Here is a 15,522-nt window from a genome sequence, read left to right on the forward strand (position 1 = left end):
TCTAACAAATTCAGCTTGCAAGATTCCACCCGAAGTTACCAACCTACATATTACATGTTAAAATTTCGAGAACGGCTGAACCGACAAAATCATTAGAAAATTTACGAAAAAAAAAAAAATATCCCGTACAAAATGTTCATGGATTGTGTTATTTTTATTAAATACCTTTACGCCTGAGTTAAATGACACCGACATCAAGGTTAATCAATTCAAGTTTAAAATAATAGGCAGTAATGTCATGAAAAAGAGCTTCTATTCTGTATCTACCTATGCCCGTGTAATTTTGATCGGTGTCAAATCGGAGTTTTCGTGCGGGGTGCGCGGGTGTTTCGCGCGGCGTGAAGGTCAAACGCCCAAGGTCATTGAGGACTCTAATCGCCTTAACTAACAGGGGCAGCCCTAGGCAGGGTTGGTACAACAGTTTAAATAGTGTCACAGATTAAGTAATAATTCTACATCAAACCGTTTTAAATTCATCATAAAATATCGACATTGTTGCAGACATCAATTAATGTTAGCTAAAAAGTGTGAATAAGTAAACCGCATGTAACAGTTTTTTGTCTCTGTGCCACTCTCATGAATTCTTAGCTAATATTTGGGGAAATACTTCATGTTCTTCTACTAAACTGTTACGATTGAGTTAAAAGGACGACTCGAATTCTTGACGATTTTCAGCACCACACAGTTTAACGATGTCCAAATCAAATTCGAAATTGAGTTTTACTTGTGACAATAACCGTAAGAAGTTTTCCTCGTCCGAATGTTAAAACAATCCATCTTGCCAGCCCTGACAGCTGAAAAGCAATGGCGTGTAATGGCCGCGGTCCAATCAATTAAGAGCGCGCAACCACCCCGCGTGCGTTTACGGTGCGATGCGCCGACAACTGGCGTAGCCACCTTATTGCTACATAGAGCTTTGCAATAATGTACTAAGGCTCTTTAAAATAAGACATTTTGTGCCCGGACACTAGTCGTGCATTTGCAAGACCCCCACGGAAGTTGTATGACCTGGAATAAAAATGACAAATATCAACAGTTAGTGTGCGGTCTTGCTAATACAAGTGCACGACTGACGCCCCCTGTTCAAAATGTCTTATTTGAAACAGCCCAAAATCTGTAGGTACGTATTTCATCTGTGTAAAGTTTGTGTTGTTCATCCAATAATATCCTGGCTAGGATAGATTTTTAGCTTTTGGTCCCATAAAACTGTCATAGTTTATGGCGGCTCATGAAGTTTATATGCAGGTTCACTTCATTCAACACAAACCATACGATGGCAGGAAGAATTGAATGTAGTCTAGTCTACTAACACTATATGCTTCACTGCAAGAGAACGACCTTTCTTACCAGAAGTAATTGGAGGAATTGACATAAACTCTCCACGCTTGCCACGCGACTACTCTATTTGGGAACTAAAGTACCTTTAGTAACTTACTTAAAAATGAATTATGTTAACAAAAAGTGCCCAAATTATGTTTTGTATGATGGACATTGATCAAATATCATCTATTTAAGAAACAAGTGCAATAACTTTACATGACCAGTTCGACACTTAAAAAAATGACTCCGTATTAATATTGAGCATGCTAACGGCTAACATTCGCCGGGACATGTTCCAAAGGCACTTACTTTTTACGATCTTCGTTTACTGTTGTCATTGTTACGGACCTTTTTAATATTTCCCTCCCTCAATAACGAAGGCCGTATATCAGTTACCTACAGGCCGTTATTAGGAGCTACGTTCAATAAAAGTTTCTTGTAAAAAAAAACAATAAATTGCAAAATTTTAGAGATCAATGTTTGTATTACAGTCAGCTTCAAATAATTCATAACACCCAGTGACCAAAAAGTTGAAAACATAACCTTAATCCAAGACGTGTTGCGAACTTTTTGGCTACTTTGTCACTATTTAGAATAGAATAGAATATTTGACGCTGACTGTACTACTCTTTTTAGTTGTAATAAGAAGGCTCAAAGCAATAATTAATTACCATCAATACATGCGACAAAAAAGAAAACTGTCAAAGTAAACAAAACAAATGACTGGTGACAAAAAATTAAAATGGCGTGCTATAGAGAAAACGCTTACAAATAATTGCTCCTAAATGTCCATTATGGTAACTTTCTAACTTTCTGTGGACAAGTTATGCAACTAAAATTTTCAATGTAACCAAAGTTAACCACATCCGTAATATTATCATCATTATAATAACTACTATCACTAATAACTTGCGCTTAAAAATGTACTTATTCTCGCATAAACTTGGCGCATAAACAATTTTAATTAGTTAATTAAAAGTAAAAATGATTAAAATATCACTATCACCGAATGTTAAGTGTCTTACGTGATATCGCCCCGAACCATATGACCTAGCCGCAGATAACATATCAGACTGGTCATTGAAAACAAGAGTAAATTGGCACTTACTTATCTACATACCTTTGTACACTGTTATTATATCCTCCTCCAATGACCTTCACCAGAATCATCGGTCCTCCGAGTGGACCTGCCCTGCTTCTCTAAATCTTCTCAATCCATCAAGTAGGATAGGCCTGCTTTCCTACTTCTTCAAATCCATGGTCGCGCTCCAGAAATATTCTTCCCCAACAGGCATGATTTCTACGAACTATGTGCCCCGACCACTGTAGGTATCTATGTTGGTTCTTCTGCGAATCTTCTCATTTCTGATTTTAGCCAAGTTATTAACCAGCCCTGTTATTAATATCTATCTTAACAGTCTAGTTAATTGAAAACATTCATACCCGTATTGCAATTAACATATACCACCCCATTGACTATGCATAGCCAGTGACATTTACAAATCGGATCCTGCGCACACGGCGATTATGATATATCCGCGACACGTTGCCTAACGAACGCGACGAAACTAATTAGCGAGAATTACGCAAAGCCCCGCCTTTGCTATGCTATTCGGACCAGATCATACTTCAAGGGAAAGTATCCTGTGAGTTAAAAGCTGGTGTGGAACTCGAAAGATATCGATAAACGCTAAGGAAGTGCCGAGTTAGATGTCAATTAAGAACTCTGCGATGTAATGATGAAAGTATGTAATTTGTATTTACAAAAATGTATCTATATGAAATATGAATGTATGAGGGATGTCAAGTCAAGACTCTTATTCACAATAATGTTTGTGATTCCTACGCGGTCTCACAGTGCGCGTGAACGCACAGTGTCACACACGAACCAATCACAAAGCTCTATTCAACGCTGTGCCACGGTAATAATATCATACAGTATTGTAACTTCATATAAACAGATGAAACGAGAACTTTCTTTCGAAATTCAAATCTCGGTATGCGCTCGGTATGCAAAAGTCGGGGGTGTCGCGAATGTGCCGAATGGACGTCGGTGGCCAATTGTTAAAAATGACAAAACTGATTAAATTTGACTGACCGTCAACGGTCAAATTGGTCAAAAACTAGTCAAATTGTAATTTTTAGTCAGTTTGATTTGAAATGAAAATTATATTGTATTAAACCAGCTTTTGCCCACGACTTCGCTCGCCCGAAATAAACAGAACCGAACGTAACAGATCATTATAATTATTAAAGTTTCAAAATTATTTAAGTAGTTTTAAATAAATTAAATCTACTAATCCCAAAACAACACACATTTTTAACCACAAAGTATTTTGTTTGTCTAACCAAATAAAAAAATACAATCACAAAACTAGATAGAAATTCTAAGTAGGCAGATGTAAATAAACTGGTTACTGTAGGAGGGCAGCCCTATCGCATGTTGTCATACTGTGACGTACCACGCGACTGTTGACATTTATTTCAAAAATATGGCCGAGTTGGAATACTGTATAGATAGTATTACCGTGGCTGTGCGTTCGGTTTGCTGCTTTGTTATTTAAGCAAGCATTGTTTGTGAATACTGGCGTAAGTCAACGTGCGGAAGGATTCTCTCCTAATTTATCTAACAATTAATTGCAGTGGCAATGTTCACTTAACTTTACATAAATTCTTTTGCATGGCAATAAGGCGATTAGCCCCGGGGCAGAGTTCATCCGCAAACGGCGGTGTAACAGAATAGTAAATGGCGCTAATTAACAAGGAGAGGGGCGGCGCCATTTGTTACCGCGTGACGTGGGAAAATGCCACTGGGCAGGACTTTTACTATCACATTATAATATCATCGTTATGACTCTTCTTTCCTACATCCAGACCTTTTCAGAGCATAAAATATTTAACATTCTTCATGGATTGACGTGGTCATCTTTTTTTGACGCCGATAACTAATTTATAACTACGTAAACAATCATGAAATTGATCACAAAAAATAAACTTCGTGTACAAGAAGCTTAGTAAAACACTGGTGAGAGACGAAATCTGTCTTACTATGGCACTGGACGTTCGTAGTCAACTTCTTACACCTCATCATCAATACTAAGACACGTTAGTAGAGACACAGAATAATAATGTAGAGCTAGCAGTTAAAAAATCCGAAGGAAAATGCAGTCACAAAATGGGCGAATAAAGTTAGCTATAAGTTAGAGCCTTTCTTTCTTCACATAGTACCTTCAATACGAGCACTTCTATCTATCTAGAAATTAGCTATCTTGCCTTACTGGCTTACTTTTGTAAAAGTTCTCATAGTAAAAAATAGTTCCCTACTTATTATAAATATTTAAGACGACTTTGCCAAACGATCATGATTTATCTTCGAAATATCGATTTAGTGTAACGCATGTTATGCTCTTCGAAATACAATTACCTTCACTGCATGAGGCGGCCATCAAAAGATAAAATCGCGAACTAATATTTTACAGGGCTTGTCGTATTACAATTGTCGTACAAACATATGCGTCCAATCAGATAAATCATAACTTTCACTTTTATTTCAACAAACAAACAAACCATAAATCATAAAACGAAAGCCATTAAATTCAGAGATGCCAGCTTGGAGATTGAACTGCGAGAGATACATAGTTCGCCGGACGTATACCTCTTTGAGCACCCGCGCAAATAGCACCTGGCCTATTCCCTTAGAGCACCTATCGATGTTTTGGGCAGGTGCTCTAAGTAGAATCAAATTATTTTTTACGACATTACTTAGTTAGAGCACCTACAATACAACACAGCAGCCTAGTGCCGGCTGCTAATGTATTTGATAGACAGGATGTTATTACATACAATAAATTCTTCAACGTGGTTATGTTCTATTTTTGCTTTAAAGTTTTCTCGGTAGTCTCGAAAAATTAATAACGTCCTGTCTAACAAAATTAACACAGGTGCTCTAAGTGGCCAGGTGCTATTTGCGCGGGTGCTCTAAGTGTAATATGCCAGGTGCTATTTGAACGGGTACTCAAGAATAAGTCGCCGTAACTATGTACTTTATCGGGAACATTGGTCGCCCACGCGCGCGGCGTCGAGTCTGCGCATAAATCAGTAATTTACACACGTTTTGTATCACCCTTACCACATAAAATAGCACAGATTATCGTCGGTGAGACAAGTCAATATTTTGTAGAGCGCAAACATCTAAATCTGGAATAAAATTTTACTTTACAACCTTTGAAAAGTTTGAAACTTGTGAATTAAAGCTAAAACGCTAAAGAGGTGTTTATTTGATTGAACAGGAACCGTATGAATGGGTAGTATTTCAACACCTTACAACCTCAATTCAGCCAGCGTAAAATCATATTTATAACGTTTTAATGCGTGTGATTTCAATGCATGTGAGTAATTTGTTTTAATAAATATTCAATTAAGCCTAGAGCAGGCAACTGTTATCGAACTAATAAAGTGGCTGCGCCATTAATCAGGCCATGGAGTGGGCGCCACGACCATACATCCAATTTAGGGCCCTTTCCCAAGGCGATCCAGTTTTGCGGGATGCAGGATTCCCATCCCGCATAACTGGACTGTCGTGTGAACACACAAGTGTGGTTGAAATTCTAATTACAATTTCGAATGGATCTGTTTTTTGCGGGACACTGCAAACGGGATTTTAGAATAGATACTACTAAATTTTCTACAATTTATACTATAATGTATGATTCACGTAGTTATAAGCTAAAGTTTTATAAGGCTGTTTGTTTCTTTAATAAAGATAAAGAAATAAACGAAATCCTGTAAAAAACGGGAAATCTCCATGGAAAAGAACTCTTATTCATGAAAAATGCGCGCGCGCAACCACTAACAAGCGCCTGCGCCGCCGGCCGGCGCATAATGAAATATGGCGCCTATACAACAATTTATCAACACAATTTTCGCTCACGCCGTATGTTTACATTGGCGACATAGTTATTTCCTCTCCTCACAATTCAAACCTGTTGAATTTGCAAGACTCGTTCGATAAATAAGTCACCAATAACTGAATTAACACTTTAGAGTGTGAATAAATGGTCATTTTGTAAGTCTACTGACAGTAATTGCTTATAAGCACTTAGGAGTTGAAGATTATGGGCGGGTACAGAGAAATCGAAACGATCGACGACAACTTAATCTTGCTTACGGGGATTCTGGAAAAGACTGCTTAATGAAGTCCAGTAAAAATGCTTCTTTATTTACTAAAAGATGAAGAGAAACACGACGCGAACGCTCGAAACGTAAAATACCTAAGCATGATTACGGTAGTTATTATTTTCGAAAGTTAAAAAATATAATTGCAAATTACTTTTAATCTGGTCAAGATTTGAGAAGGTCAACCTAAAATTACTTACATAAATTCAAAAGAGAATCTCTTCGCATGTCAAGGAAACATAAAATATTCGAGAAAGGAAGCAATAAAAGTGCTAATTTACATTCACCGATAGGGAAATGTATTCGAAAGGCAAATAGACATTGATTGTGGTCGCAGGACGGTAAACGGTAGCAAAGGCTCCAAAAGGAAAATTGAATTAGGAGGTCAACCCAAGTCACGTGACAAGACCCTGCTCCGGGACAAATTAAAAAAGACGTTTTATATTGAAATAGGCTTATATCAGGAATATCGAATATGATTGGGAATAAGTATTCTGAGAAAAAATATCTTATTCAAAGATGTTTCCACGTGACCGTTTGGAATTACCTTTAAATCTTTGGGCATCAAAATTAGTTTTTCGAAGAGCTGTTTCGTCAGAAACTAGAGATAATTCCGAGAACATTTTCGCTAGTTTTCAACTTAGAGTGCAATCTAAAGTTTCTGCTAAAGTGTTTGTCGAACCGGACCTTACACAAAATAAATAAACAAATAGGTGTTACTACTTATCCCTGGTAGATTTTGAATTTTAAGACTAAAGTAAAATTGTGATTTTTTGTTTCGTGCTAGGTTGTACTGCTTGCTCTACAACCCAAGATATAAGGTGTAATAACCCAGTATCTACGTAAATAACCCCTCCCGTTACACGAGGTGTGATTGCTTCACAATTATAAAAACCATTTCACATAGCCAGGCCTCGACCGCAAACTTACTGTAACCAGGCCTGTTCATCTCCGCGAGTTTACATCGAAAACAAAACACGCACGATTGCCCCCTACAAGAGTACTATTCGACAAGGCCTCACATACGAGCGAACATTGACTCACGCACGCGTATTCTTGTGTATGATGGAAAAAAATAAAGAAAATGGTGTACTAAATACTGTGCAGTATTTAACTGCCTAAATAATAATAAAAACACAGAATGTACTTTTTTAAGTTGCCTCAAGACACTGAGAGGTAAATAAGTAGTTAATATTATTCATGATAATTCATGCTAAATTATGTATTTCCTCCGCCATTTTCTGCAGATTGGCACCTCACGTCACATCATTTTACCGAAGTCAGCCCTATAGCTTCGGCGCAGTACCGATCACTGACGTTTGTCAACAAAACTTCTGACAAACTTGCTTGACTCTTGAGACAAGCTAAATTACACCATATTGTTAATGACATTGAGCATACATTTTTTTAAATACCTTCGCGAAGTAAAACTTCTGTACGTAGTACTTATTATTATTCTGTGCTGTAACTGTGAAGTTGCGGAAAATTGTTGTACGCACAACAAGCTAAAACATTTGCGTCTTATTTGGTTTGGATACGTGTTATTTTGCAACAAAAAATATAAGATAAGTCCTGTTGACTGCAGCACCTTCCTAGACCTTTGGGTCTTATGATGTTAATAAGACCACAATGCAACTGTCTTAACTTACATCAAAGAACCTTTAGAGAGTTCGTTCAAAAGTGTCTTAACCTTTAACTACTGACGTGGGGGCCTCTCAGGCCTTGCAAAAGTCAAATTGTTGAATTTCTTTTCTCCCACGTGCACGACACCCCCGAATCTTTTAGTACCTTCGAGTTTTATTGCGCCGAGGCTGTCAACAACGGTGCACGTGATTGCACGCGCAATTTCAGTAGGTAAATTAATTTTAAAGTTTCCTGTGGGCCTCTCAGGCCCCCACCTCAGTATTGGCGTAACTTTTTTTGTCTATAGTTTTCATTTAGTTGTCGTCTTTTCTTGAAATAATTTGAAAAAATCTATAATATGGAGCCCACTGTACGTCGTCCGAGAGAAAGCGGTATCTCGGAAGTAAAAATAACCAGCATTTAACGAAAAATAGAAAAACAGTAGTTTTTGGCACGTATGCTAGGAAATGATAAGCCTGTACCTGTCTATCAAGATTTAAACGATGAAACCAAGTGCCATACATGTATTTTAAATATTCAAATGAAATTTACATTTTAAAAACATGTATGTATGGCTTCCTTCACTGAGCAAAGCAAGTTTATCCAGACTGTGTTTAATTCGCACTATTTGATGTGTGTAATTTTTTTCCCCCTATTTCATATTAGGATTACTGATTTACATTAGCTAAAAAGACTATTGAAAATTAAGATTCTAAGTTGATTTGATAACTTAATGAATATTTTTCATGATAACTTTGTGAATCATGATTTCATGAGATTTTTGCCAAAAATGCTACATGTTTTCTAAATATTGAAATAATACGTACTTTTTAACAAATAATTCGCATAAAAATCGTTTTATTGTATTTAAATATAACAACTATTAATAATTATTAAGCATAAAACCCTAAAAAGATTATATATTTTTAAATATAGCACACATATGTACGGGCCTCTCAGGCCCCCACGTCAGTGTTTACGTGAAATTAAATCCACCTCAGTAGCTAAAGGTTAACAAAACGATTATAAACAGAATAGAATTAAATATGAATGTGCTAGTCTTTTTCGAACTTTTTAATGGTGGATTTGTAAGTCTATTATTTTAAACTATTTTAATTATATCTCCGAATTCAGAAGCTTTACTTTATCATTTAGGTAAAAATGCTAGTTTCTCTACATAAGCGAATGAATAGGTTCCCAAATACAGCGCTTTTCAGAGCATATTAAATACCATCCGCCTCCGCGTCGTTCGTTCACTCCTTTACAGCCATCGTATCTATTCAGGCTGGATTAGAGCGTGATAAAGCCCTCATAACAGCGCTATAGACGTCTCATATCAGGGAAACAGGATCGTGTGACGTAACGTGTACACGTAAATGAAACTGTACAGACGTTCACACATGGCTGTTACAAATTCCCTTTCTACGTAAGGTGCCATATTATCCTTACAATTTTTTTTCTAGAAGTGCTATTATACCTACAGATAAGTACTGAGGGCTTAGTGTGAGTTTACATCAAACGTCATCACCAGCGAGCACGTTAAAAAAATATATGAAGATTTTAGTTTCCGCTAGGGGCGCTGCTGTACAATCCGTCATACATATAATGTCATTTTTTTACGCGCTCACTAGTGACGACGTTTAATGTAAACTCACACTCAGTCCTCTGAAGTAATAATTGGCACGAGCAAGACCCGAGCACTTTTACTTTAAATACAACCTGATTTTCATGGTCTGTACTATCTACTAATTCTGAATACAAAGATGCTACGATGTATAAAACAGCATTTAGATTAAAAATGCCGAAATTCAACACATCATGTTTATTAAACCTGAAATTTGATCGACAATATTTTGTATTTCTCCTACTTAAGTAACAATAGCGTATAACTTTTATTTATAATCATAGGCCCTTTTACAATTGCGTCTTTAATTCCGGGGTACCAAATTCAACGGCCGTAAATATTGATGTCGCAGTCGGATTGTATAATCCGCCGTTTTACATTACCACTAGGCATTTTACATTACAGCTCTGTTTTGTAATACGGCGGTTCAACGTTTAGGCGGATTGTCATTGCGATACGTTCTTCAATACGGCGGCCCACGTTTAGCCGCATCGTACTACTATTTAGATTGTAGGGTGACCATACTTACAAAATAAAACTATGTTTAATGAAAATAAATTTTAATAAGACAGATTTTAAGAATTATTATCTTCGTTACTGTATACTAAATAATATATTTGGCTTCAGTATTTTTTTTTACTTATTTATAAATCACAAGGGATAGCCATCTAAAAAAAGTAACACAAAACAATTAAACTTTTCTAAACATTTTAAGAATTAATTAGATATTTGGCTTGTCTTTTTTAGACATTAAAAATGATCACAGGGGACAGGTACACTCAAAACAATAAAGTTTTAGTCATTTTTTCTGGGTTATTTTTCTTTAAGATAAAATAATTATCTTCACCGGCCACAGCCATAATGTCATATTTTTACACTAATAATATTGTGTAGGATTCCGCCGAACACCAGAATCCATAGCCACTTTAGCTGTTTTGATGTGGGTTATAACCTCTAAAACTCGTTCCCTTGTCCACGGTTTTTTTACTGTTCCACATTGAATTATTTAATTGCACATTATAATTATTCTTAAAGCCACTGTCGACAGACATATTATTTATCACGTTTTCTCTGTTAAATTCACAAATAACTGCGCAATTTAGCAATACAATTTCTGTATCCGATGCCATTGTTGTTGTTATGTCAGACAGCGCCACGGTATTGAAAATAGGAACTAAAAACTGTCAAAGCGGCGGGTAATGACACGCTGTTTTACATTACGGCTAGCCGTATTGAAGAACGTTTGGCGCCGAATACATTCCAGCGGATTTTCATTCAGCGGTATTCAATCCGGCTAAACGTTAAGCCGCCGTATTACAAAACAGAGCTGTAATGCAAAATGCCTAGCTGTAATGTAAAACGGCGGATTAAACAATCTGACTGCGACATTGACACTTCACAGTCGGACGGCCATTACTCGTACAATCAAGTGCGAGACCACCCATCGCAATAACCGTATCGTTACCGATAATACCGATACGGTAATAACACGTTGCAATTACCGGTACGACGGTATGTGTCGGTATCGCGAGTGATTGCTTCGTTGTCACGCCCATGATAACAATTGATTGTAAAGCATCTGGTATCTGAATACAAAGTAATGTGTATCACAGTAATTATTTTTAAAAAATCCTACTTTATGTTGATTTGCGGTAATTATGACAGATATTCAATTTAGGTATTACTGTGTGAACAAAATTATTTTATAAATCACTTATATTTATTCGAAATCACTTATACCACGTACCTACATTAAGTGCTCTCAGTCGTTTCCTGGACCAAAACCCAATATGTGACGTATTTGCAGAGGGGTGGAGTACGTTACTAGCAGAATGTTTGGGTTACTGTGAAAATAATCGCATCTGATTTATGTACTTTTCCTAAATAAGGTTAAATTGTTTTTAATTACTTAAATGTTATTCTGAGCTTTGTTACGTCTTGTTTGAATAGTGTAATTGGTACTACCGTTCTATTCATGAATAAATAAATAAATAAATAAGTAGGTCTCGTTGTATCCACGTGTATAATTATTTTGCTTTAAAAATAGAAAAGAACGGGTCTCAATGCGACATTTTTATATGAGTTACTCTGTATGTCGCTTTTAACCTCAAGATCTGCTTGCTAACAATACTTTGCCGGTTAGACTAATATCCCACGTAACGTAACTAAGTTCGTTATGGCCGTCGCCATGGCAACCCGGTCGAAGCGATAACACTGGTTAACATCGATACGAACAATACGACAAACATTCGCGGGTTAAATGCCTAAGATGGCGCTTTCAATCCTCTTAGATGCTAATTAGTAATATTCACTAATAAGTTGTGGGCTTTGTGAGGCCTTAATATTGTTATGTTGTTAGATGTTCGAGATAATTTAAAATCTGTTTTACTAATGCTATAATTTAATTAATAGACAGAATAACAAAAATAATAAATAAGTAGACTAAAACCATACAACAAATGTAGAGTCTACATAAAACTGTTCCACATTTAAATCCCACATAGTGAACTACAACAATACAAACAATCATTATTTATGGTACTCCTTTAGCAGCATAGTGGCTGTTATAATGTAAGCAAAGGTCAGGTCCAGTGATCTTTGGATAACCTTTGGCCGGATCGTGTGACATCTAACAGAGAAACTACTTCGGGTACCTAGTTATGCGTAATGTTCTCTACGGCATTTACTTTGTATTGTTTTGTATAAACTGGGTGTGTGACAATAATAATAATATCTGTGTGTGTGCTTACCATGAGTTTACGTTAGGTTTACGCTAGCGACTGCGTAAAAAATGACATTGAATATTTGACAAATTGTACAGCGCCCCTAGCGGCTACTTTGAAGAACTAAAAACTTCATAGAATTTTCTGACGCACTCGCTAGCGAGCAGCCGAGCACACCTAACGTAAACTCATGGTAAGCACACTGGTAACCATTTTAACTATCTTCTGGGTGACTATTTTGGGCAAAACGTGGATGTTCTTACACATAGCCTCACATTTAACTATTTGGGTCGTGTAATTGGTGTGATATTTTTTTTAAGTCCAATTAATCATTATTGGTAAGCTAAATAATATGATTCTGTTACGAGTGTGTTTACTACAATAGTCCAGCGGTGGCGAGGTTCGAACCCGCGTTTCAGAATCTCGATTTGGCCAGTCTACACCGACACCATTCGGCTATGTTGCTTTAACATTTTTTTATACATACTACCTAATCTGTCAGATGTACTGGTAATAAAATAAAATAATAAAAATATAATAATAAAATTACTTAACAACAATTTTTATTATACGTTTTACGTTTTTTAGCAAACCATAACTCCGAAAACCGTTGTAGAATCTTCTCGTTGGCGGCTGTAAATCAAAATGGCCGACCGCGGTAGTCCGTTTGATTGATGGCTCACACCATCTCTGTCAGCCCAATTGTAAATCGTAATTTATTTTTCGAGTGACTCCGCAATTGACCCCCGGTCTTGTGTCGACCATTCACATGCGGCTGTTTTGATTTGACAGAATTGACAGCCAGATATATTTGACACCACACGTGCCAATATTCAGGTTGTTCACTTGCCTTTTGATCGGACTATCTAGATTTTTTTTTGTGTCTACAATCGACGCTCTACCTACAGTGACTTACGTTAGTGCAATTTATATTGAAACATTACTTTTATTGAAATTTTGACGTTTGATAAGCAAGCTTAACTATGTGTCAAAATGGACAATATAACTTAAATTAAAGACTCTATTTCTAGTAGAAAATAAATCATAAAGTTGTTGAGGGATACTTTAACTAAACACGATTAACTTGATCATTTAGCAAAGCCATATATTAAAGTTTTCCCTTTTAACACCAGAAAAAAATCTTAACTTAATTTTCTGATCACTATCACTCATAAATTTACATTGTTACTTTCACACGTGGATCGCTTTCGATGCGTTCCGATATTTTATAGGCAATATAAAATAACCAATGGCTATATTTTAAGTTAATACGGAGGGAATAAAGAGATCGAACTTAAACCTGGTTCAGTATTGGCACATCGTCGATAAAGACGTTAATAAAATAAAAAATATGCCGTTTAATGTGAGGGACCACACAGTTTGTGTTCGAAGAGATCAGATTACCGCAAGTAACATATTTAAAGCACATACAAGGGAATTTATGAGAGTTGGAACGAATAAATTATGTTTTTAATATTGACATAGTACATTTTAGTGACGTTAACGACTCTTCCAATAGTATCGATTTTTCGAGCACCGTTTCGTTTGGACAACACTGTCCGTCTAAATAAATCCAACTGACGAGCTATATTCAAATCTAAATCGACAGCCTTGTAAGAAGTATTGTTGGAGAGAAGTGGGAATGATAATTCGGTCTGGCTGAATTTCTAGAAATCTTTGAAAGTAAGCTAAATGAATGATTGCTTAATTCAGTAAGGTCATGTTGGTATTGAAAATCTCAATAAAATTAAGATATTCTTATCTATGAATCTAACTCTTCGGCTATTGAAAAATATACTCAGAAGAACGGCTTGATTATGTAATTTAATCAAGATTAAAGAAGTAATTGATATTCTAATTATACTGTTTAAAATGTTTGCTATAAATAAGGTATTCAAACCACCTATTAGTAAAGCATTAACCTTTAACCGATATATTGATAACTAATCACAGTAACGTATTGCTTAGCGATAATCTTCTACGAATTAGTAATGCTTTTAATCACGGTTAATCATTGTAGATTGCATAAGACTAACTAACGATCGTTTAAATAGATGTGACAATAAGTTTAAAGTTAAATAAACTCCTGTTTAAACCAGATTCGTGTTAAACGAATTGTTATTTCGTCGAAACTTAAGCTTGCTTAATTTGCGCTTTTTTCGCTACAAAAGTCACTCTTCTTTCAAATGAAATAAAGGCGATCTCAATATGAATGAACACACTACGTCTAATGTGTGTACCAAAATAGTAACAGTAGCAAGTAGTAGCTTTTGACAATCGAAACTATTTTTTGCTTTGACTTTCATTTTCGTTTGCTGGTACCGATATCTAATGTACTTACTTTCTCATCACTAGCTAAGTGCTTGTAAGAGCCATTTACATGTTATCAACCTAATCTGCAGATCAAAGGCTATCTAGCTTAGTAAACAGGTGATTTTGTAGACTGATGCAATCGCAGTAGTAAAATGTCACAAGTCATCTCACTCTACAATTCAAATCGAATAGTGTAAAATGCCCCTAAATCCAATCCCACAATGATAATTATATTCGTCTCCGATTAAAATCTGCAGTGGACAAATTGTCACGTTTACTAAACTCCCGAGAACTACAATCTACATTTGATTTTCAACGGCAGCCGTCCTCCTTCCTCATTCTTACAAATCATCCTGCAGAAAAGAGAAGGGACTATTTATTTGAATATAGAATGCAGCAAAATCGTTGTGTCGTTTGGAAAATCGTTCCGCTCCAAATAGAATTTATGTCCCTATCAGCTGCTCGGCATACTAACTACTAAATATAAATAGAGGAAATGAACACGATAAAATCTGTTGATACAACAGAATGGCTTGTAAAACATGTTTGAAATCGAATGTTAAATTTTCTAGCAATTTGCAAAGACGAACTAAATCGTCATAAAAGTGGCAGAGTAATTATAACGCTTAATTTAAATTAAAAGTCGATTTAAAAAGAAAATGAAACCATTACTTTTTTTTATCGCGCAAAGGCATTGACACTGATTAATGCTATGCCCGGGAGGCATAGACGCGCGCTCTCTCC

At 36.1% G+C, this 15,522-nt stretch overlaps 2 protein-coding genes across 2 annotated transcripts in view; one reads left to right on the forward strand and one right to left on the reverse strand.

Annotated features, from left to right (window-relative positions):
* LOC135074686 (multiple inositol polyphosphate phosphatase 1-like) overlaps nt 1-15,522 on the reverse strand; it is a 480,690-nt gene that overhangs the window by 291,191 nt on the left and 173,977 nt on the right. The window lies entirely within an intron of this gene.
* LOC135074848 (caskin-2) overlaps nt 1-15,522 on the forward strand; it is a 183,617-nt gene that overhangs the window by 137,822 nt on the left and 30,273 nt on the right. The window lies entirely within an intron of this gene.

Source organism: Ostrinia nubilalis, chromosome 9 (assembly GCF_963855985.1).
Source record: "Ostrinia nubilalis chromosome 9, ilOstNubi1.1, whole genome shotgun sequence".
Taxonomy (NCBI): domain Eukaryota; kingdom Metazoa; phylum Arthropoda; class Insecta; order Lepidoptera; family Crambidae; genus Ostrinia; species Ostrinia nubilalis.